The sequence below is a fragment of the Ovis aries genome, chromosome 4 (assembly GCF_016772045.2).
Source record: "Ovis aries strain OAR_USU_Benz2616 breed Rambouillet chromosome 4, ARS-UI_Ramb_v3.0, whole genome shotgun sequence".
NCBI classification, from domain to species: Eukaryota; Metazoa; Chordata; class Mammalia; order Artiodactyla; family Bovidae; genus Ovis; species Ovis aries.
This window is the reverse complement of record NC_056057.1, coordinates 496,947-520,987: the sequence shown is the minus strand read 5'-3', so window position 1 is coordinate 520,987 and position 24,041 is coordinate 496,947. Positions and strand designations below refer to the sequence as shown.

Sequence of the window (24,041 nt, the reverse complement as noted above, 5' to 3'; positions counted from 1 at the left end):
AGATTCTATCTGTTCCTCTGTCCCTGAATGTGGAGATTCAGTCATTGTAAAGATGCAGTTCCCCTGAAGCAACCCTCAAGACTTGTGCAATGCCTATAACCATGTTTTCTGAGTGTTTCAGAGGTAGACTTTAATGGTGCTGTTCTTATTTACATATTTTTTTCAAATACTTTTGCACACACTTGCTGCTTTACACAATCACTCTGAAAATGCTGTCCCTTTAAACCATGGATCAAGAAAGGTGACAATTCATCAATGTAATTGGCTTTTAAAGTAATAAAGTCATCTCTGATTTTAAAAGTAAGTAAATAAAACGGAGAAAAAAAGAAAAAAACACCACAGGGATGCAAATGGCAAACTGAAGTCTGAGAAAATCTGTAGGGTAAGTGTGTTACAAGAAAAAAGGAAGAGGGGAAACAGAAGGAGAAACTATAAATTAAGAGACATATCAGTTCAGTTCAGTCGCTCAGTTGTGTTCGGCTCTTTGTGTCCCCATGAACCGCAGCACGCCAGGCCTCCCTGTCTATCACCAACGCCCAGAGTCCACCCAAATCCATGTCCATCAAGTCGATGATTTCATCCAACCAGCTCATACTCTGTTGTCCCCTTCTCCTCCTGCCCTCAATCTTTCCCAGCATCAGGGTCTTTTACAATGAGTCAGCTCTTCACATCAGGTGGCCAAGGTATTGGAGTTTCAACTTCAACATCAGTCAGTCAAAGGAACACCCATGACTGATCTCCTTTAGGACGGACTGGCTGGATCTCCTTGCAGTCCATGGGACTCTCAAGAGTCTTCTCCAACACCACAGTTCTAAAGCATCATTCTTCTGAGCTCAGCTTTCTTCACAGTCCAACTCTCACATCCATACGTGACCACTGGAAAAACCATAGCTTTGACTGGACAGACGTTTGTTGCAAAGTAATGTTTCTGCTTTTTAATATGCTGTCTAAGTTGGTCATAACTTTCCTTCCAAGGAGTGAGCATCTTTTAAATTTCATGGCTGCAATCACCACTGGCAGTGATTTTGGAGCATAAAAAAGTAAAGTCTGACACTGTTTATTGTGTCCCCATCTATCTGCCATGAACTGATGGGACCGGATGCCATGATCTTCGTTTTCTGAATGTTGAGCTTTAAGCCAACTTTTTTGCTCTCCTCTTTCACTTTCATCAAGAGGCTTTTCATTTCCTCTTTACTTTCTGCCATAAGGGTGGTGTCATCTGCATATCTGAGGTGACTGATATTTCTCCCGGCAATCTTGATTCCAGCTTGTGCTTCCTCCAGCTCAGCATTTCTCATCATGTAATCTGCATATAAGTCAAATAAGCAGGTGACAATATACAGCTTTGAAGTACTCCTTTTCCTATTTGGAACCAGTCTGTTGGTCCATGTCCAGTTCTAACTGTTGCTTCCTGACCTGCATACAGGTTTCTCAAGAGGCAGGTCAGGTGGTCTGGTATTCCCATCTCTTGAAGAATTTTCCACAGTTTATTGTGATCCACACAGTCAAAGGCTTTGGCACAGTCAATAAAGCAGAAATAGATGCTTTTCTGGAATTCTTGCTTTTTCGATGATCCAGCGGATGTTGGCAATTTGATCTCTGGTTCCTCTGCCTTGTCTAAAACCAGCTTGAACATCTGGAAGTTCACGGTTCATGTATTGCTGAAGCCTGGCTTGGAGAATTTTAAGCATTACTTGATTAGTGTGTGAGATGAGTAGCCACCATAGTCAACAAAAGAGTCCAAAATGCAGTACTTCAATGCAATCTCAAAAACGACAGAATGATCTCTGTTCATTTCCAAGGCAAACCATTCAATATCACGGTAATTCAAGCCTATGCCCCAAGGAGTAACACTGAAGAAGCTGAAGTTGAACACTTCTATGAAGACCTACAAGAACTTCTAGAACTAACACCCCAAAAAGATGTCCTTTTTATTAAACAGGACTGACATGCAAAAGTAGGAAGTCAAGAAACACCTGGAGTAATAGGCACATTTGGCCTTGGAATACAGAATGAAGCAGAGCAAAGGCTAATAGAGTTCTGCCAAGAGAACACACTGGTCATAGCCAACACCCTCTTCCAACAACACAACAGAAGACTCTACAAATGGACATCACCAGATGGTCGACACCAAAATCAGATTGATTATATTCTTTGCAGCCAAAGATGGAGAAGCTGAATACAGTGAGCAAAAACAAGACCGGGAGCTGACTGTGGCTCAGATCAGGAACTCCTTATTGCCAAATTCAGACTGAAATTGAAAAAAGTAGAGAAAACCACTAGACCATTCAGGCATGACCTAAATCAAATAAGCAGGGTGACAATATACCGCTTTGAAGTACTCCTTTTCCTATTTGGAACCAGTCTGTTGTTCCATGTTCAGTTCGAACTGTTGCTTCCTGACCTGCATACAGATTTCTCAAGAGGCAGGTCAGGTATTCCCATCTCTTTCAGAATCTATGGTTTTTCCAGGGGTAGTGAGAAACAGATTTAAGGGACTAGATCTGATAGACAGAGTACCTAATGAACTATGGATGGAGGTTCATGACATTGTACAGGAGACAGGAGTCAAGACCATCCCCAAGAGACATATCTATTGAATGTAATGCATGAACCCTGATTTGAAAAGCCAACTATTAAAAAACTGTGAAATTCTAAGTGTAGTTTGGGCTGCCCTCGTGGTTCAGATGGTAAAGAATCTGCCTGCAATTTGAGAGACCTGGTTTCAGTCCCTGGGTTGGGAAGATCCCCTGGAGGAGGGCAGAGCAATCCACTCCAGTGTTCCTGGCTGGAGAATCCCATGGATGGAAGAGCCTGGTGGGCTACAGTCCACGGGGTCGCAAAGAGTAGGACATGACTGAAAGACTAAGCACAGCACAAGGATAATTTGAACATTAATTTGAAACATATATTTGAAAACACTGAGGAAGTGATATGTTTACATATTTTCAAAGAGTCCTTACTTTATAGAGAAATACAAGGAAATATTTATGGATGAAATTATGGTGTGTGGCATTTGCTTCAAAGTAACCCAGGTACATGTGCAGTCATAAATGAAATACGACTAGTATGAGTTGATAGTTTTTGCACCTGGATGATGGGTATATGATGTTCCATATATGTCCACATAACTGAAATCTTCCATAATAAAAAGTTGCAGGGAGAAAAGGCTAAAATTTGAGTTTGGATAACTAGGAAACTAGTCCAAACATGCTTTGTTCTTAATGAGCCATAAAGGATACCAAGAATGTTCAGGCTTTGAGGATATGTTTCCACTAGGATCTATGCACCTGCCAGTTTCTCATGCTATAAGAAAATAGTTAATGAGAATTACGAAAGAAAACAGGAAATGGGGGCACGTAGAAACCATCTCGGGAGTTTTTTTTTCTCTGATTATCCTACACAGGTTTAGTTTCAAAAAAAAAAAAAAAAAAAAAAGGCAATCAACCTCCCAAAGAAATTAAAGACTGCTTATTGCACAATCTAACTAAAATTAAACAGACTGACAGGTAACAAAGAATGATGCTCTGTATTTGAAGAGCATTTTAACGTTAAAGTTCTTTAAAATACACATAAATTGTACCATTTGATCTTAACAAAAACTTTGTAAAAAAGACAGGGAAAATACTTCCTAAAAGAAACAGGCACAAGGGAGTCACAATATTAGGTAGTGGCAGAATACAAGTCTTCTATTCCTGTTTTAGTGCTTCTTTCAATAAACTGTACCCGTCCTATTCAACGGGGCTTAATTATTCAATATAGGAAAAAAAAAAAAACCTGCTCAGATTTCTTTTATTACTGATAAAGTCGTAAGTAGCTGATAACATGTAGGTTCATAAAAATAGTTACTGACATTTGTTGTCCATGTTGGACAGCTCCTAAAAATGTACTTGGCAATTTCAGTTCAGTTCAGTCACTCAGTCATATCCGATTTTTGCGACCCCATGAACCACAGCAGGCCAGGCCTCCCTGTCTATCACCAACTCCAGGAGTCCACCCAGATTGATGGCCATCAACTCAATGCCATCGAACCATCTTATCCTCTGTCGTCCCCTTCTCCTCCTGCCCTCAATCTTTGCAGCAGCAGGGCCTTTTCAAATCAGTCAGCTCTTCACATCAGGTGGCCAAAGTATTGGAGATTCAGCTTCAACATAAGTCCTACCAATGAATACCCAGGACTGATCTCCTTTAAGATGGACTGGTTGGATCTCCTTGCAGTCCAAGGGACTCTCAAGAGTCTTCTCCAACACCACAGTTCAAAAGCATCAATTCTCCAGCACTCAGCTTTCTTCACAGTCCAATTCTCATATCCATACATGACCACTGGAAAAACCATAACCTTGACCAGACGGACCCTTGTTGGCAAAGTAATGTCTCTGTTTTTGAATATGCGTTCTAGGTTGGTCATAACTTTCTTTCCAAGGAGTAAGCGTCTTTTAATTTCATGGCTGCAATCAACATCTTCAGTGATCTGGAAGCCCAGAAAAATAAAGTCAGGTACTGTTTCCACTGTTTCCCCATCTATTTGCCATGAAGTGATAGCACCGGATGCCATGATCTTTGTTTTCTGAATGTTGAGCTTTAAGCCAACTTTTTCACTCTCCTCTTTCACTTTCATCAAGAGGCTCTTTAGTTCTTCTTCACTTTCTGCCATAAGGGTGGTGTCATCTGCATATCTGAGTTTATTAATATTTCTCCTGGCAATCTTGATTCCAGCTTGTGCTTCCTCCAGCCCAGCATTTCTCATGATGTACTCTGGGTATGAGTTAAATAAGCAGGGTGACAATATACAGCCTTGACATACTCCTTTTCCTATTTGGAACCAATCTGTTGTTCCATGTCCAGTTCTAACTGTTGCTTCCTGACCTGTATATAGGTTTCTCAAGAGGCAGGTCAGATGTTCTGGTATTCCCATCTCTTGAAGAATTGTCCACAGTTTATTGTGATCTACACAGTCAAAGGCTTTGGCACAGTCAATAATGCAGAAATAGATGTTTTTCAGGAACTCTCTTGCTTTTTCCATGATCCAGCAGATGTTGGCAATTTGATCTCTGGTTCTTCTGCCTTGTCTAAAACCAGCTTAAACAACTGAAGTTCTTGGTCCATGTATTGCTGAAGCCTAGCTTGGAGAACTTTACTAGCACGTAAGATGATTGCAATTGTGCGGTATTCTGAGCATTCTTTGGCATAGCCTTTCTTTGGAATTGGAATGAAAACTGACTTTTCTGGTCCTGTGGCCACTACTGAGTTCTCCTTATTTGTTGGCATATTGAGTGCAGCACTTTCACGGCATCATGTTTCAGGATTTGAAATAGCTCAACTGGAATTTCATCACCTCCACTAGCTTTGTTTGTAGTGATGCTTCCTAAGTCCCACTTGACTTCACATTCCAGGATGCCTGGCACTAGGTGAGTGATCACACCATCGTGGGTATCTGTGTCATGAAGATCTTTTTTGTACAGTTCTGTGTGTTCTTGCCACTTGTTCTTAATATCCTCTGCTTCTGTTAGGTCCCTACCATTTCTGTCCTTTATTGAGCTCATCTTTGCATGAAATGTTCTGTTGGTATCTCTAACTTTCTTGAAGAGATCTCTAGTCTTTCCCATTCTATTGTTTTCCTCTATTTCTTTGCACTGATCGCTGAGGAAGGCTTTCTTATCTCTCCTTGCTATTCTTTGGAACTCTGCACTCAAATGGGTATATCTTTCCTTTTCTCCTTTGCTTTTCACTTCCCGTCTTTTCACAGCTATTTGTAAGTCCTCCTCAGACAGCCATTCTGCTTTTTTGCATTTCTTTTTCTTGGGGATGGTCTTGATTCCTGTCTCCTGTACAATGTCAATTGTACATTGAAGACAATTGTACTATATCCTGTACTTGGCAATTTAGACAGTTCAAAATGGTGTGAGAAACTCAGGAATGAGTAGTCTTGTTTCTATCAAAAGCCACAATATTCAGGGAAAATACAGACATCAAGTTAAGAACTTAAGAAAAATTTAATATGTTTATGTGTGTATAAACGTACGTTTTGTAAATAAGAGAAATAAACATACTAACATACTAACAAGGATCTTTTCCCCAATTTAATAAATGGACATTCACCCCATTTATTTGAACATGTTCCAATTTCAATCGAAGTATTGAGGAGGAATTTTCTATACATAATGAAAGAACACCCAACTTGTTGATTGTGAACAATAATAAGCAAATTTGAAATAACCCAAATTCTGTGATTTCTCTCCTGGCATCTTTAGCTCAATATCATATATTATTTCATTCGAAGCACTCATTTTGATTTCACCAAACATCAGTATAGGAATGAACTCGAGGCAGGCTTGAAGCCTGGGTCTGCTGAAAGATGCTATACCTAGGAAATGTCTTTCAACACATCCAGTCCCACAAAGAACACTCAAGAATGTGTTGGGGTTACCTGCTCCAATTATTTGCTCCCACTAAAACCTGCCAAGCTGATCCAAAGTTCCTGGATCAGAGACAGGAGGGTTTCATCAGCAGACAAGTCCTTGTAAGGATCTAAGAATTCTTACTTCTATCTGCAAGTATGCTGTGCTGATTGCTGAATTTCCATATTCTTTGCTATTACAGAAACTTGACACTCCCAGACTGTCAGGAGACTCTGTCAGTGGCATCACTGTCCTGATATGATGATCAAGCCAACTATCCCCACATCACTTCATATCACCAGAGCTTTCTCTTACTCATCTAGGTGCTCTCCCTAGAATGAGTGAAATTCAAAAAGATGCAGTCTCACTGCCAACAAAATGTCTAGCCTATATGGGCATGTTTGAAGAGAGGAGAGAGACAGCTCACCATGCCACCATTATGAAAGCCCACAATGAGAGATGCAAATTCATATGAAACAAATACATCGTTTTTCTAGTACTTTCTCTTTAGGGTCACTTAGAAATGAAATTTGGAATAGAATTAACACTTGTGGATCATCTATTCTGCATCATGGATTGTGCTAGCTACTTAAATCTCTCATTTAATCTTAATAGCTATTCAAAGTATTTTTGTTATTAGTGCCTTTTCACAAATGATTTTCACAAACATGTTGAAGTGAAGTGAAGTGACTCAGTCGTGTCCAACTCTTTGCCACCCCATGGACTGTAGCCTACTGGGCTCCTCCGTCTATGGGATTTTCCAGGCAAGGGTACTGGAGTGGGTTGCCATTTCTTTCTCCAGATCACAGAGATGTTAGGTGACTTAATTTCAAAGTCTGAAAACTACTATGTGAAAGAGGCAAAGTGAAAGTGAAGTCACTCAGTTGTGCACGACTCTTTGCGACCCCGTGGACTATAGCCCACCAGGCTCCTCCATCCATGGGATTCTCTGGGCAAGAATACTGGAGTGGGTTGGCATTTCCTTCTTCAAGGGATCTTCCTGACCCAGGGATCGAACACAGGTCTCCCACATTGCAGGCAGATGCTTTAACCTCTGAGCCACCAGGTAAACCCAAATCTTTATGACTTATTTCTTACAACTCTATTTGCTTTCCAAAGGAGTTATACTGACTTAAAATGATACCAGAACCAAAGATATTTCTCCTTCATTTTTTTTTGGTGAGAGAATTGGGTAGTTTTAATATCCAACAGGGACTACCATGCCTGGAATCAAATTCCTATATTAAAACAATATGCATTTTCATATACCCAATCTAACAGCCTATACCAAATCTCCCCTTACCAGTTAGACTTTGTATAGTCAGTGGAAGAGCAGAAATATTTTATTCAACCTCTACAATATTTTCAAATATTTGGACTATATAAGCTGCCCTCTAAGTTTCAAAATCTATGAATAATAATCTTTCTACAAAATTTTCCAGATTTATGTTACTTTACTTGGAAGTACTAAACCTTTGAATTTTACTATAAAATGAAGATTCCAAAACACATAGTATTCAACTTGCTGAAAGCACAGTAACAAAGGATTAGAGACTAAATTAAAAAACAAACAAACAAACAAACAACTTTAAATTCTATGTATTATGTAGCTATATTAATATGAGAATATGGGAAAATGGTAAAAGCTATCACTTTAAGAGAACTTACTCCAAAAGTACTGTGACAAGTACTTTATAAACGCTTCATTTCATATCTGCCAAAGTGTTAACTCTATTTTACAAGCAAAATGACAACAGTAAGAAAGCTCAAGTAACTTGCCCAAAGTAATACAGATAGAAAGTGAAAGTGGTAGCTGCTGCTGCAATTTATACAATTCCAAAACCTTTACCTCTTATCGTCACAGTTTACAGCTCCTTAATTTCTATGCATCAATGCTGTGAAAGTGCTGCACTCAATATGCCAGCAAATAAGGAAAATTCAGCAGTGGCCACAGGACTGGAAAAGGTCAGTTTTCATTCCAGTCACAAAGAAAGGCAATGCCAAAGAATGCTCAGACTACCATATAATTGCACTCATCTCACACACTAGTAAAGTAATGCTCAAAATTCTCCAAGCCAGGCTTCAGCCATTATGTGAACCATGAACTTCCAGATGTTCAAGCTGGTTTTAGAAAAGGCAGAAGAACCAGAAATCAAATTGCCAACATCTGCTGGATCATGGAAAAAGCAAGAGAGTTCCAGAAAAACATCTATTTCTGCATTATTGACTATGCCAAAGCGTTTGACTGTGTGGGTCACAATAAACTGTGGAAAATTCTTCAAGAGATGGGAATACCAGATCACCTGACCTGCCTCTTGAGAAACCTGTATGCAGGTCAGGAAGCAACAGTTAAAACTGGACATGGAAAAACAGACTAGTTCCAAATAGGAAAAGGAGTACGTCAAGGCTGTATATTGTTACCCTGATTATTTAACTTCTATGCAGAGTACATCATGAGAAACGCTGGGCTGGAAGAAGCACAAGCTGGAATCAAGATTGCCAGGAGGAATATTAATAACCTCAGATATGCAGATGAAACCACCATTATGGCAGAAAGTGAAGAGGAAATAGCCTCTTGATGAAAGTGAAAGAGGAGAGTGAAAAAGTTGGCTTAAAGCTCAACATTCAGAAAACTAAGATCATGGCATCTGGACCCATCACTTCATGGGAAATAGATGGGGAAACAGTGGAAACGATGTCAGACTTTATTTTTTGGGGCTCCAAAACCACTGCAGATGGTGACTGCAGCCATGAAATTAAAAGACGCTTACTCCTTGGAAAGAAATTTATCACCAACCTAGATAGCATATTCAAAAGCAGAGACATTACTTTGCAACAAAGTTCCGTCTAGTCATGGCTATGGTTTTTCCAGTAGTCATGTATGGATGTGAGAGTTGGACTGTGAAGAAAGCTGAGCACCGAAGAATTGATGCTTTTGAACTGTGGTGTTGCAGAAGACTCTTGAGAGTCCCTTGGACTGCAAGGAGATTCAACCAGTCCATTCTAAAGGAGATCAGCCCTAGGTGTTCTTTGGAAGGAATGATCCTAAAGCTGAAGCCCCAGTACTTTGGCCACCTCATGCGAAGAGTTGACTCATTGGAAAAGACTCTGATGCTGGGAGGGATTGGGGGCAGGAGGAGAAGGGGATGACAGAGGATGAGATGGCTGGATGGCATCACCGACTGGATGGACCTGAGTCTGAGTGAACTCTGGGAGTTGGTGACGGACAGGGAGGCCTGGCGTGCTGCAATTCATGGGGTCGCAAAGAGTCGGACGCGATTGAGTGACTGAACTGAACTAAAATACTGTAAACCCACCAGCCTAAAGGGTGAACCAAAGAATCCATTTTCAAAATCATGTTACCTTTAATATTTACTAACTGAATTATGAATATTATTATAGTCTGCTCTTTAAAGTCTTGTTATCAAATAACAGAAAAGATGTAACCATAACTTAGAATATTTAAACTTCTGAAAGGCTATTACTTCCCCAGTTCTAATGCTTCAAATTTCTTCATAAAAGAATAATATCTGAAAACTAAGATGAGTAACATTCCCCAAACATGAAATCTTCAATCTATCTGAGTCTGAACCTAAATACATATCTTTTTAATGTACAAGATGCAGTTAAAAATAACATATTAGTTTCTCCTGTTATTTATCAAACACATTCATTAGACTGATTAAAACGGCAATACAAGAATAATTTTCTATGACATGCCAAATAATAGATGAAGTCTTACCTCCATTGCTAAAGCTGTTCTCTGTTGGTCATAATGATTCAGAAGATTGGGCATGAAGGCAGTTTATAAGGCAAATCTTGGCACATCCTCAAGGTAATAGGCTCAAAGAAAACAAACTGTGCCCACCTATATGGCCCACAAACATAGTCAAGGGCCACAGACAGAAGATAATCCAACTAATAGCCATGCTTTCTCTATTGAATGAGATTCAGATGATCAGGCCTACTCAATATGTATTTTAGATCTTTGTACAACTGCAGGTCTCAGCTTGAAAGTACTTCTTCTATTTTACTGTTAAGTTCTTCAAACAGAATTACTCTTTGCACCTTCAGAGGTTTGTTAGCTTAGTCTCACAAAAGGCATTTGTTTTTGGTTTCACAATATGGGAAAATGACATCATCTTGCCTCTTCTTTTCATTTTATTACATCGGGCACCATCTGGCCAACTTGTCAAGCTGCTAACAACCACATTCCCAAACAACAGATTCCATGCTAGGAGAACAATTATTTCTTCCTTTGACTGAAATATCTGAAAAATAATTTTTTAAAAAAATTGGGAGAAATTAGCAATTTCCTCTTAAAATATTACAGGCTTGATATTAAAACTTTGATTAGCTCAGTAAAGTTGCAGGATACAAAATCGGTATACAAAAATCAGTTGCGTTTCTACACACTAACAATTAGCTACTAGAAAGAGAAATTTTAAGATACTGCCTTTAGGACTTTCTGGTGGTCCAGCGATTAAAACTGCACACATCCACTGCTGAAGCACCAGTGCACTCCCTGCTGGAGAACTAAAATTCTGAATGTCGGGAGTGTGGCTAACAACAACAATCACAAACTTTGATGAGAGATACAATACTGCCTTACAGATAAAATACATGGGTATTTCATAATAAAAATACTATAGTTTTTCTACCTTATCATTCTTGCTATAGATACACCAAAGAATCCATAAATAGCATTTAAAGGTACTGTTTCCTCCATCAGTTGTTTATATAAGATATAGTTTAACTTCCCATCTATAATGGTAGTTTTTCATTTGTCACAAGACATAATTGATCCATTTTGAAAAATTTGCATGCTCTTGTCCTAAATTTTATTTAAATATCTGGCACAGTTAATAACAAGTTATTTAAATTTTATTATATATGTTTTAATCATTAAATGATTCAGTAGATGGTATCTGTGAAAGGTGTAAAATATAAAGAAATCAAAAGATATGGATTCAAGCCTTTTCCCAACTATGTGAATCACTTAACTTCTCTGAGCTCAGAATTGTGTCTTTCTAAAAATTGCACCTCCCTATCAAAGATGGTATATGAGTGAATTATAAAATAATGTACTCTATAAAAGGTAAAGCAACATCAAACTTCAGGCAGTTTTAGTACTGAATTATAGTAGATACAAAGACTTACTTCTATCAACCAATAATGAACTGGCAAACAGAAGATTCTAAAAGTAGTATCGGGACATTTTCCCAACAATGCTTCATCCTTTTAAATAGTACAAAAATTTAGTACCTAGATAAGAGAAAATGTTTGACCAACAAATGCTTCATTACACACAGTCAGGCTGCAGAGAAGAGTCAACCCTAGAAAGTTACAGTGTGGCATATGAACGATTTCCAGTTAAAGAGTTTACACCAAGTTTCAGAGTCTGACTTGGCACTGCCTTTCCTGGGGGCTTCCCTGGTGGCTCAGATGGTAAAGAATCCACCTGCAATGCTAGAGACATGGGTTCGATCCCTGGGTTGGGAAGCTTCCCTGGAGGAGGAAATGGCAACCCACTCCAGTATTCTTGCCTGGAGAATTCCATGGACAGAGGAGCCTGGCAGGCTACAGTCCATGGGGTTGCAGAGAGTTGGATCCAACTTTCACTTTCACTTTTTTTCTAGAGACAAAACTATGCACCTCTTTTGGGGCTGGAAGGGTAGGTAGAGTTGGAGGCAGGAGTGGTAGGAAAAAAGCATATTATAAAACTATCATACTTGCATTTGGTTTTGTAATGATGTTAAATCTGCTTTTACTTTATTTTCGTTTCACGGATGTCAAATATTTCTGTTTGAAGTACACAACCTCGGCTGGGAAAACATGAGAAAGCCAGTTCAGAAATTCTCAAGAGACCCAGGTAAACAGGACAACTCAAATAGTTATTAGGGCCCGTGACAGCTTAGACCCTGAGAACTTGAACCGGCTTGGCTAAAGCAGAGAAACTGTCCTTTGTGCACTACCAATGATTGGGACCTCTGCATCCCAAGCTTTAATTACTGGGCAGAAAAAACTATTTTGAGACAGTAAAGCCATGGCTGAATCTTCCCAATTTCTCCCCCAAGCATATGGTCCTGAATAGAAGAAGGGAAAAGGAAAGTCTACAACTTTAGGAATTAGGAACACCAAACTTACAAGCAACCTCTGCCTCAAACGTCTAATCTCTCTAATATTGAAATCTCTAAATCAGAAATATTTGTTAAAACTTCTTGGCCTGCCATATTTTTTCCTCCTTCAAGGTGGGCCCAGAAATGTGATGTCTGGCTATGGAAAAGTGATATTAAACACAGTCATGTATATTTAAGCTTAATTATCATGCAGCACGGTAACAATTATGCATATCATTAAATGTGTCAAATAAGCCCTGAAAGCTTTATTTGGCTACAGTATCGAAACATCCATATAAGTTCCTTTTTTGTAGTTTGCTGCTTATGTGGCATGTTCATCTGCTTGCAACTTTAAAAAAAAATAACAGGAACACTGCTCCCTACTGAATATGTATATAACAATGAGAATTTCAAAAATTTCATTTAGACTATTTTTCAAGCAGTATGGGTTCCAAATTTACAGTTCAAAGATTACCATACAAAACTTGAGGAAGCAACAAAGTAATATTGAGTTTTTTAAACTAGATGAGAAACCCCCTTATACTTCTGTCTACTCTATTTTACTTGTTTTTCTCTCAGTTATTCGTTTTGCCTCATTTACAAACAATGCTTCTCACAGACTTACAAAAGTGCTTTCCTTTATGTACTTTAACATTCAAATTTCCATATATCCAAACATTTTTGTAAACTTATTTTTAGGCTGGGGTAGGATAAAACCTTAATACATTAAGACTGTAGTTTATGATTATTAAGATAAATAAGAAAAAAAAACGTAGAATGCCATGAGACAAGAAGAAAAATAGGAACAGTAAAAATATTAAGGAATTTATATTTCTTCCAAATCGGAGGTTCCCTAATTTTAATGTACAGCAGATTCATAGAAACCCCATTGGTCTAAGAAATCCGAACCTCTGGAAAATGAATGGTGTACATGCATTCTAACGATTATCTTGGTACTGTTACAAGTGATCTATAAGTCATATTTTGATAAATACTATTCTAAAATAGAATAATTTAAAACAGTACAGGATATTTGCACATAATTATGTGCTTAGCAAATGTAATATATAAAATGAATTTCTTAAAAAACAGATAGAGAATACTACCTTAATAGAAAAATGGGAAAAGGACATAAATTTACAAAAGAAATACAAATGTCCAGCAAACATATGAAAAGATATTCAACTTTACCAATAAAAACATACAAACATGATAGATAACATTTTTGCCAATCAGATGAGCAAAGTAAGAATAATAGAGCACAGTATAGGAGACGGTTCAGAAAAAATAATATACTCAACATTCCAACACTTGGAAATTTTTTTTTTTTTTTTTGGCTGTCCCACATGGCTTGCAGAATCTTAGTTCCCCAAACAAGGCCTGAACCCGGCCCAGGGTAGTGAAGTGTCTAACCACTAGACCACCAGGAAATTCTCCAGTTTCAAATACTACTGGAGGAAAAGCAAACTAGTTGGTATTTCAAAAAAATAGCTATGGACACCAAAAGCCCTTAAAATGTATATAATTTGATTCAGCAGACCTATTCTGCAACTTATTCTAAGAAAGTAAACTGATGTATAACTGAAATGTTAGTACAACATTGTTTATAAAATAAAAACCCAGAGGCAATCTGAAAGTCTACCAATAAGGAATTGGATAAACTACAGTACAACCAACACATAACACACTCACTAAAAATGATGAGCAAGATCTGTATATGCTGACTTGAAAAGACAGTAACTACAATAAGTGAAAAATAAAATTTTAAATGGTTTATAAAACAGCATATAGTCTCCCACTTTTGTCAAAAACATACATACATGGAACAGAATAAAACTATCTGAACTGTTTGAAAATACAATATTATAGGGACTTCTCTGGCAATCCAGGGATTAGGACTCCACACTGCTACTTCAGGGAACTCAAGTTTGATCCCTGGTCAGGGAATTAAGGTCTCACACTGCACAGCATGGTCAAAAACCAAAAAAGTAGTAAAGTATTATAAATGCTGAAATGTTATTTTAAAATCTGTCACATGTTATTTGTGTATGGGAAAATTAAGTCTGCTAAATCTATAAACATGTGCTGACAATAATACTACTTGAATCAATGATTTCCTGGCTGTTGATTAAGTAATAAGCCAAGGGACACAAAAATGCCCTACTACAGGTTGCAAGGAAAGCAAAAAAAAAAAAAAAAGATGATAAACTTAGAATGGGTCAAAAATTGATTTTCAATACTGAAGAAAAATCAGATCACCTCTCAGCTGAACCAAATATTATGCACAGTTAAAAAAAAAAACTTCTGATATATATTCTAAATTGCTTTTCAATAACATAATGAAATAAGTGCTTCTAATCAGGATCACATGAGTATGGATAGCAACAGTCCTTTTTCCTAAGAGAACCACCCTTGAAGAAGCTGCAAGTTTCAGACAGCAGGACACAGAATATTGAGGAAACCAGGAAATACTGACAAAATACAGCAACTGATCACATACAGGTTAAAAGATTTTTGCATTCTTTTTGATATTATATCTTTTACTATAGGAATCTGCAGAATCTCAGCTGAACAAAGGAAATTGCTGGAGTAACTGGAGGGAACAGTCTCAGGCTCCAAAGACCAGTAAAAATGAGGGGTCTCGCAACAGTTTTTCATGCCCTAACCCTGAGAAAAGAGACATTTACTTCTTTACAGAGCAATATAAGATATGTAGAAAACTAATTTCAGATTAAGTGACCTGATGATTATTTCATCAGAAAACAAAAAGGACTAAATACATTTAACCCTACACTTTAATTTTTATCAATGTGTAACGTCAGGAATCTGATATTCCCCAATTTACCAGTTCTCTTTTGATGATAGAAAGTTTAGTTCAGTTCAGTTCAGTGGCTCAGTCGTGTCCGACTCTTTGCGACCCCATGAATTGCAGCATGCCAGGCCTCCCTGTCCATCACCAACTCCTGGAGTTTACCCAAAACTCATGTCCACTGAGTCAGTGATGCCATCCAGCCATCTCATCCTCTGTTGTCCCCTTCTCCTCCTGCCCCCAATCCCTCCCAGAATCAGGGTCTTTTCCAATGAGTCAGCTCTTCACATCAGGTGGCCAAAGTACTGGCGTTTCAGCTTTAGCATCAGTCCTTCCAATGAACACCCAGGTCTGATCTCCTTTAGGATGGACTGGTTGCACCTCCTTGCAGTCCAAGGACAGTCAAGAGTCTTCTCCAACACCACAGTTCAAAAGCATCAATTCTTCGGTGCTCAGCTTTCTTCACAGTCCAACTCTCACACCCACACCTGACCACTGGAAAACCATAGTCTTGACTAGATGGATCTTTATTGGCAAAGTAATGTCTCTGCTTTTGGATATGCTATCTAGGTTGGTCATAACTTTTCTTCCAAGGAGTAAGCGTCTTTTAATTTCATGGCTGCAATCACCTTCTGCAGTGATTGTGGAGCCCCCAAAAATAAACTCTGACACTGTTTCCCCATCTATTTCCCATGAAGTGATGGGATCAGATACCATGATCTTAGTTTTCTAAATGTTGAGCTTTAAGCCAACTTTTTCACTCTCCACTTTCACTTTCACCAAGAGGCTCTTTAGTTCTTCTTCTCTTTCTGCCGTAAGGGTGGTGTCATCTGCTTATCTGAGGTTATTGATATTTCTCCTGGCAATCTTGATTCCAGTTTGCTTCTTCCAGCCCAGCATTTCTCACGATGTACTCTGCATATAAGTTAAATAAGCACGGTGACAATATACAGCCTTGACGTACTCCTTTTCCTATTTGGAAACAGTCTGTTGTTCCATGTCCAGTTCTAACTGTTTAATTTTTATCAATGTGGAACATCAGGAATCTGATATTCCCCAATTTACCAGTTCTCTTTTGATGATAAAAAGTAAAAGCCCCTAAAATAAGTTGAGTATTTGTCCTGAAGACCAGCAATAAAGGGGATGCAATCTTGGAAGAATGTCTTCAGAGGCTGGCTACAAAGCCAGACCCAAAGAACTCAGGTGGGAAAAGCAGGAGATGGCAACTGTGAAGACGAAAGAAGGCAGGCAGAATCCCAGAAGAGACAATGACAAAAGTGGGTCCTGGGGGCTTGTCAGCAAGGCCCTGCAACAGAAGATGTTAGCAATTCTATTCCAATTCACACTTTCTGTACAGAAAGTGATTCATCTTTCTCAGCTTAGATTTACTTATCTTGACATACCATAAACGTACGTAACATTTTGCGTTTCCAATTCAGAAATTAAAGATTGCCTCAAACACACTGGCTACAATGGGCTGCTACTGCTAAGTCGCCTCAGTAGTGTCTGACTCTGTGCGACCCCACAGACGGCAGCCCACCAGGCTCCCCCGTCCCTGGGATTCTCCAGGCAAGAACACTGGACTGGGTTGCCATTTCCTTCTCCAATGCATGAAAGTGAAATCACTCAGTCGTGTTCGACTCTTAGCGACCCCATGGACTGCAGCTTACCAGGCTTCTCCGTCCATGGAATTTTCCAGTCAAGAGTACTGGAGTGGGGTGCCATTGCCTTCTCCAAGCTACAATGGGAATAGGAGGATATTCTTTTGTCTTTCTTCAGTTTTCCAAGACTGCATTATAAGGATTAGCAATCACTACTTCTGAAACTTTTTCTCTCAAGGAAATTATCATCTTGTTAGAGAGCAAAGTACACAGTGAGAGCATATCACTGCTCAAAGTGCTAGATTCTTTTCCCTAAAACTCATGTGGGTTTTGGTCTTCTGTTTTCCATATCTTATTTAATAAATAAATTCATTCTCAGGATACAGTTTTCTGGTTGCTAAAGCTTATATAGCTCCATATTTAATTCATCAGAGAAGGCAATGGCAACCTACTCCAGGACTCTTGCCTGGAAAATCCCATGGGTGGAGGAGCCTGGTAGGCCACAGCCCATGGCGTCGCAGTGGGACAGGACTGAGCGACTTCACTTTCACTTTTCACCTTCATGCATGGGGGAAGGAAATGGCAACCCACTCCAGTGTTCTTGTCTGGAGAATCCTAGGAATGGGGGAGCCTGGTGGGCTGCGATCTACGGGGTCGCACAAAGTTGGATACGACTGAAGCGACTTAGCCGCAGCATATTTAATTCATAGGGCCTAGATTCTTACTAATCTCAAGGCATCACTTTGCTACTTTACCTAATTTTTAAAGTCCATCTAGCCATCTACTGATTACAAAAGATAATCTAATCTTCCAGTGTGCTGAGTGGTGGGGCTTAAAAAAATACAGGAAAAACAAATACATTAAAGTTCAAAATTAAAATGAACAGTAGGCATCAAATTCCAGTCCATCTGACAAATTATACATTACTTTTAATATTAGAAAAAGCAGAAGATCTTTTAAAACTAAAAACAAAATTGGAAAGTTAAAAGATGGCCAGAGTTTGGATTAAAAAAAAAAAAAAAAAAAAAAACAGGTTGAAATTCCAGCCTGGTTTCCCTTTTCCACTGAAATATGTTCAGAAAATGTTCTAGTATCAAGCTCCTGATTTTTTTTTTTCCCTTTTAGTATGGTTGTATGTGTTGACTATAAAATTAGTTTAATGAGATAAACTTTGGGGACCAGGGTTTTTTTTTTTTTTAGGCCTACTAGCCTAGTTGTTTGGAGAAGGCAATGGCACATTCCAGTACACTTGCCTGGAAAATCCCGTGGATGGAGGAGCCTGGTAGGCTGCACTCCATGGGGTCCCTAAGAGTCGGACAGGACTGATCGACTTAACTTTCTCTTTTCACTTTCATGCATTGGAGAAGGAAATGGCAACCCACGCCACTGTTCTTACCTGGAGAATCCCAGGGATGGCAGCCCATTGCCATATATGGGGTCGCACAGAGTCGGACATGACTGAAGTCACTTAGCAGCAGCAGCAGCAGCCTGCTGTTTTTTCTTAAACTTCATTCACAGCGCATTCCTTGGATCCACCAAAACTGTTCTAAGTTCTCAGCAAAAAAAATTGTAACTCAAAGATAGATTCATCATTTCTGATGCAACAGTCAGTTAAAACTGCTTTCTAGTCAACAAGGAGTTGTTATTCTTCAAACATTCATTCCTAACCTTCTAGAAATGCCACTATTAAAAACCTTCACTTCTTTCCTCAAGACACTGTGACCCTTCTTCTCCCAAATCTATACTGAACAATTCCTCTCATACATATTTCAAAGTCTTGCTTTTCATTTGCCCTACTGCTCTTTTTGTGGGCATTTGCAGTTTTTCTAATTCTAGAGATTTAGGGGTTAAAAAACACTTGAGGCCAACACTGCTCTTCCCTGTGAAAGAAGGTAAAGATGCAGTAAGAACTGTTTCCTATCACGTCTCCTGAAGAAAATAAAGTTAACACCAGTCTAACATCAATACACTAACAAGCTCAGGATAAGTTTTCAGTATGAAATCTCATAGTTTTACCAACATATACGAAATTTAAGTTGGGGAGAGAGATTTTTTGCCTGTCAAGTGGGCAACAGAGGACTTACAGTGAGTTTAAAACCCCCTCTCTTTGCCCAATGGTGACTCTCTCATAACAGTGTGCTATACAAAGAAAGAACATGCACTTTAATATTTATCTTCCCCTCAAGCCTCCCTACTTCAAATATCTCAAGCATGGCTGGGGAATCTCTGTAGAAAAATCCATCCAAATGTTCAAAGCACAAAATAAAGCTCAGAGGAATACAGTACCTAAGATGAAAAAAGGGATGAAAGAACCTATAGTCCTTTCTTCTTCTATTAATAGGGCACTGGTAGATTTAGGAGAGATGTAGAGTCAGGGAATATTAGTGGATGAGAAGAAAAAAAAAAAAAACGGAGGAGGAGGAAAGAGAAAGAAAGACAGTACACTTTATTAATTACCTTATTTTCCTGACAGTTTCAAAGCATTTGGGTGAAGGGGGGTAGAGGAGGAACCTGTTATTTCACAAAATAAAAGGCAACACTGTAAGAAGAATTGCATCTCAATTATCTTTTATTTTCAGCTCTATCCTTGCAAGCCTGCCCACTTAAGCTTTTACATCACTTTCCAATCTTATCACCTCTATGTTGTGGTTTGGTACTTCAAACACTTCCCCCCGCCCCCCCCCCTTCTTCTTCTGGAGGAAAAAGATGGTACTGATTTGCTTGAAACTATGGATGGGGAAAAAAAATACAGATGGAAAGCATTATCTTGAAGAGTAAATGGTTCTTAATAATAGAACTAGGGATTTATCTATCCCTTTGACTGTCAGCACACCACTAAAGGCTAAAAGAAGGCTCAAGAGGGAGGTAATATCCCCCTTGTCAAGTCTTTGTTTCCTTGCTCCTGTGGTATTAGCTTTACCAACTAACCCAATTCCCGTAAATAAACATTACAGGTCTCTCCAAACTACTTCTATAAAATAAGATCTTGTTTGACCAATCTTTTAGAGCAGTCATTTATCTATATAGCGGCTGGTCTGCTCTGCTGCTCTGTCTGCCTACATTCAGAAGGGAACCAAAATTCAAAATTTCATTTATTCTGGGCCAAAAACCAGAACTTTTGTCCTCCTTCCTAGATATTTTGTAATTTCAAGTTGACTCCTCTGCCTAAATTAATGGCATATGCTTTTGTTCTTTTAAGAAATAAAGAAAAAACACCCCTTTTTCTCTTACTGAGGAAGGAACCTAACTCTGAAAAAGACGTCTAGGAAGATGCTAAAATGTCCTGAAATGTTTAACAGCACCTTATTTCAGAGGCTATGGATGAACCTCCCCGCGGTACCCCAGGGCAAACACACGGAGCGTCCAAGGGGACAGAGGGGGAAGCCTCGAGGAGGAATATGCAAAACTGACGGGGAGGGAGGAGAGAGGACAACTTTCAGGACTAGAAACAGGAGGCAGTCAAGATGCTGCGACGCCGCCCGGACCCCGGGAAGCCCCGACGACACCCGCACCCCCGCACCCAGCCCTCGGTGCATCGTCCTCCTACCCAGCGGCCGCGTGCTCCACCCACAGCCCCCAGCGGCCCAGGAGCGCCACACGCCCCCGCGGCGCCGACCGAGCCCCAGGGTTAACCCAGTCCGGGGGCATCGGTCCGCCTCAGCGCCCACCCCAAATTCGGGCTCCACCGCCGGCCCGCCGCCCACCCCGAGAAAGCCCCGAGACACGCCCTCCACAGCGCGGCGCCCAAGACTTTTGTTTTGGCGGCGACGAGAATAACGATCCCTGAGGAGGAGGTGCGCGGCTGCTGGTGGCTCTCCCGCACAGGGTTAGACCGAGGAGCGGGCAGCCGCGGCGGCACCTCCTCAGTCCCCACTCCCGAGTCCTTTTCCCGCTGAGCCGGACGGGAAGGGGCCTGCACGACCCGGGGCTCACCTCACACCTCGGGGCCGGGCTCCCGGGGGGCTGCGGCGCTGGCCGGGGGCGGCCGCAGGTCCCTCTGGTAAACGGAGCCAGCGAGGACCACCCCCGTGCGCCTCGGAGGGACCGCGAGCTTTCGCGATGGCCGGGGCGCATGCGCACGCACGTAGGGCACAGGCGCGCTGCGCACGCTCCGCCGAGCGCTCCTATTTTGAGCCAGGCTTCTGGATACCCGTCTGCAGGTTTCCTTGTTCTTTACCTCGCGCGGAGGCTTGATGCCTGGCCCTGTCCTGCTCCGGCGTAGTCGTTCCAAGCTCTGGAAGCTTTTCTTAAATGCCCTCAGTCCCCTTTGCAAAAAGCTCTCCCTCCCTTCCCTCCTGAGACAGTGCAGCGACTCTCATCACTCAAGCCTGGAACGCTATTATTGCGAGACCACCAAAACCCGTTTCGAGAACCAGCGTGCCCCCTGAGGACGCGGGGGTTGGAGACGGTTAAGAGGCGGGTGCTGAGAGTGGTACTGGGTGCAGATGGAGGTAGTCAGCTTTCATATTGCAGAGCTCCAGGCTGAAGCAGCAGAACAGATACCCTCTTTACCAACACCCACTTTAGTGAGCAGGTGGGGCTTGAGGCTATTGGTGGCATTCCCTATCTTCTGTTCTTTGGCAAATGTTTCTTCTCTCTTATTCTTCATAAGTGATTTTATTTTGTTTTCTACATAAGCTATTTCAGAACTTAAAGATTCCTTAGAAATCATCTAAACCTAACCTGTCATTATTCAGACTCGGAAAAGAAAGGTCCAGAAAGGTTTAAAAGACTTAGCCTAAGCCAGGCAGCGTTTTGAGGGCTGAGTCTGGATTCATTCATTCCAAGGCAAAGCTGTTACCTTTGCCTCCATCATTTTACCTACCTTCCTTTCTCTTCCTTTTCCTCCCTTTTCAACCTAGACGTCACAGGCATCATTTTGTTCTATGGTAGCACCCAGGACTTAAAGAAATACTTTGATCTTGTAGCATAGTATGACTGTACTTAACCTTATTCAACTGTACACTTGGTTAAGATGGTGTATTTTAATATAATCTGTCTGAATCTTTGCCACCCCATGTTAGGAGACTGACCAAAAACAGCTATATAATCTGCGGTTTGTCCAAACCCTTGGGACACATCTCTGTGGCATCTTTAATTATAGGCAACTATTTTATACAAAGAAAAGTGAAAGTGTTAGTCCCTCAGTCGTGTCCGACTCTTTGCGATCCAATGGACTGTAGCCACCAGGCTCCTCTGTCCATGGACTTCTCAAGGCAAGAATACTGGAGTGGATTGCCATTCCCTTCTCCAGGGGATCTTCCTGACCCAGGGATGGAACCCAGGTCTCCTGCATTGCAGCCAGATTCCTTACTGTTTGAGCCACCAGTGAAACAATCTTTTTTAAAGGTGATCCCTAAATGATAATAAATACTGGGCTTAGACAGTCGTAAATATAGTTTAAAGTCAGAAGATGAGCTATGGGAATTGCATCATAAAAGGGATCTGAAATGACATTTTCAATTTCATTAATAAATACTAATGCAATAATACTTTTTTTTTTTTTAAGTAAGGTTGATCCTTAGGCTGATTCTTATTAAGTCATTGTGTTTTGTGGAACCAACACTGCCTCTATTGAGGCTGAGTGAAGAAGCTAAGAGCATTTATGAAAATCAGTGTGGACCTGCTTAAGGTACTTCTAGATCCCTTGTACCTTGAGATCCTCTAAAGATGTGCTGCTCTCACATTTTTATGCAATTTACACAAGGTCTTCTGAAAACTGTCAGGCATAGAACATATCTTGGCTCCTAGTGGGAGGTGAGAATGATGTAGAAATTATCATTGAATGTATCAACATGATCACATCTCTTATGAGGCCAAACATATATATATCAGTTCAGTTCAGCTCAGTCCCTCAGTCATGTCTGACTCTTTGCGACCTCATGAATTACAGCACGCCTGGCTTCCCCGTCCATCACCAACACCCGGAGTTCACCCAAACTCATGTCCATTGAGTCAGTGATGCCATCCAGCCATCTCATCCTCTGTCGTCCCCTTCTCCTTCTGCCCCCAGTCCCTCCCAGCATTAGAATCTTTTCCAATGAGTCAACTCTTTGCGTGAGGTGGCCAAAGTACTGGAGTTTCAGCTTTAGCATCAGTCCTTCCAAAGAATACCCAGGACTGATCTCCTTTAGAATGGACTGGTTGGATCTCCTTGCAGTCCAAGGGACTGTCAAGAGTCTTCTCCAACACCACAGTTCAAAAGCATCAATACTTTGGAGCTCACCTTTCTTCACAGTCCAACTTTCACATCCATACATGACCACTGGAAAAACCATAGCCTTGACTAGATGGACCTTTGTTGCAAAATAATGTCTGCTTCTGAATATGCTATCTAGGTTGGTCATAACTTTCCTTCCAAGGAATAAGCATCTTTTAATTTCATGGCTGCAATCACCATCTGCAGTGATTTTGGAGCCCCCAAAAATAAAGTATGACACTGTTTCCACTGTTTCCTCATCTATTTCCCATGAAGTGATGGGACCGGATGCCATGATCATTTTCTGAATGTTGAGCTTTAAGCCAACTTTTTCGCTCTCCTCTTTCACTTTCATCAAGAGGCTTTTTACTTCCTCCTCACTTTCTGCCATAAGGGTGGTATCATCTGCATGTCTGAGGTTATTGATATTTCTCCCGGCAATCTTGATTCCAGCTTTTGCTTCTTCCAGCCCAGCGTTTCTCATGATGTACTCTGGGTATGAGTTAAATAAGCAGGGTGACAATATACAGCCTTGACATACTCCTTTTCCTATTTGGAACCAGTCTGTTGTTCCATGTCCAGTTCGAACTGCTGCTTCCTGACCTGCATACAGGTTTCTCAAGAGGCAGGTCAGGTGGTCTGGTAAACATGTATATATAAGCATATCTATATATAAGCATAAAAAGTGGACAAGATGGCAGCACACTAATTTCATGACAGTGGATGCCTCTAGGCAGGCAGGGTGAAAAATGAGATCTGGGCAGCATGTAAAAGAGGCTTCAAGTGTTAATCACATACATGAAGCAAAATGTTAACATTTAAAAAAATCTCTGCAGGGAGAAAAGGGTGTTTCTTAGGCAAATCTGTAAACTTTTCTTTATGGTTGAAATGTTTCCTTTAAAAATAATGTTGAGG

General features: G+C 40.3%; 1 long non-coding RNA gene across 1 annotated transcript in view; it reads right to left on the bottom strand.

Annotated features, from left to right (window-relative positions):
- LOC121819375 (uncharacterized) overlaps positions 1 to 20,985 on the bottom strand; it is a 45,828-nt gene extending 24,843 nt beyond the window's left edge. Inside the window, exons 1-2 of the long non-coding RNA XR_009600461.1 lie at positions 20,861 to 20,985; positions 10,141 to 10,669 (exon numbers count right to left, since the gene is read on the bottom strand). This is a non-coding gene — a long non-coding RNA (uncharacterized LOC121819375). The remainder of the gene's footprint in view (positions 1 to 10,140; positions 10,670 to 20,860) is intronic.
- Between the last annotated feature and the right edge of the window lie 3,056 nt (positions 20,986 to 24,041).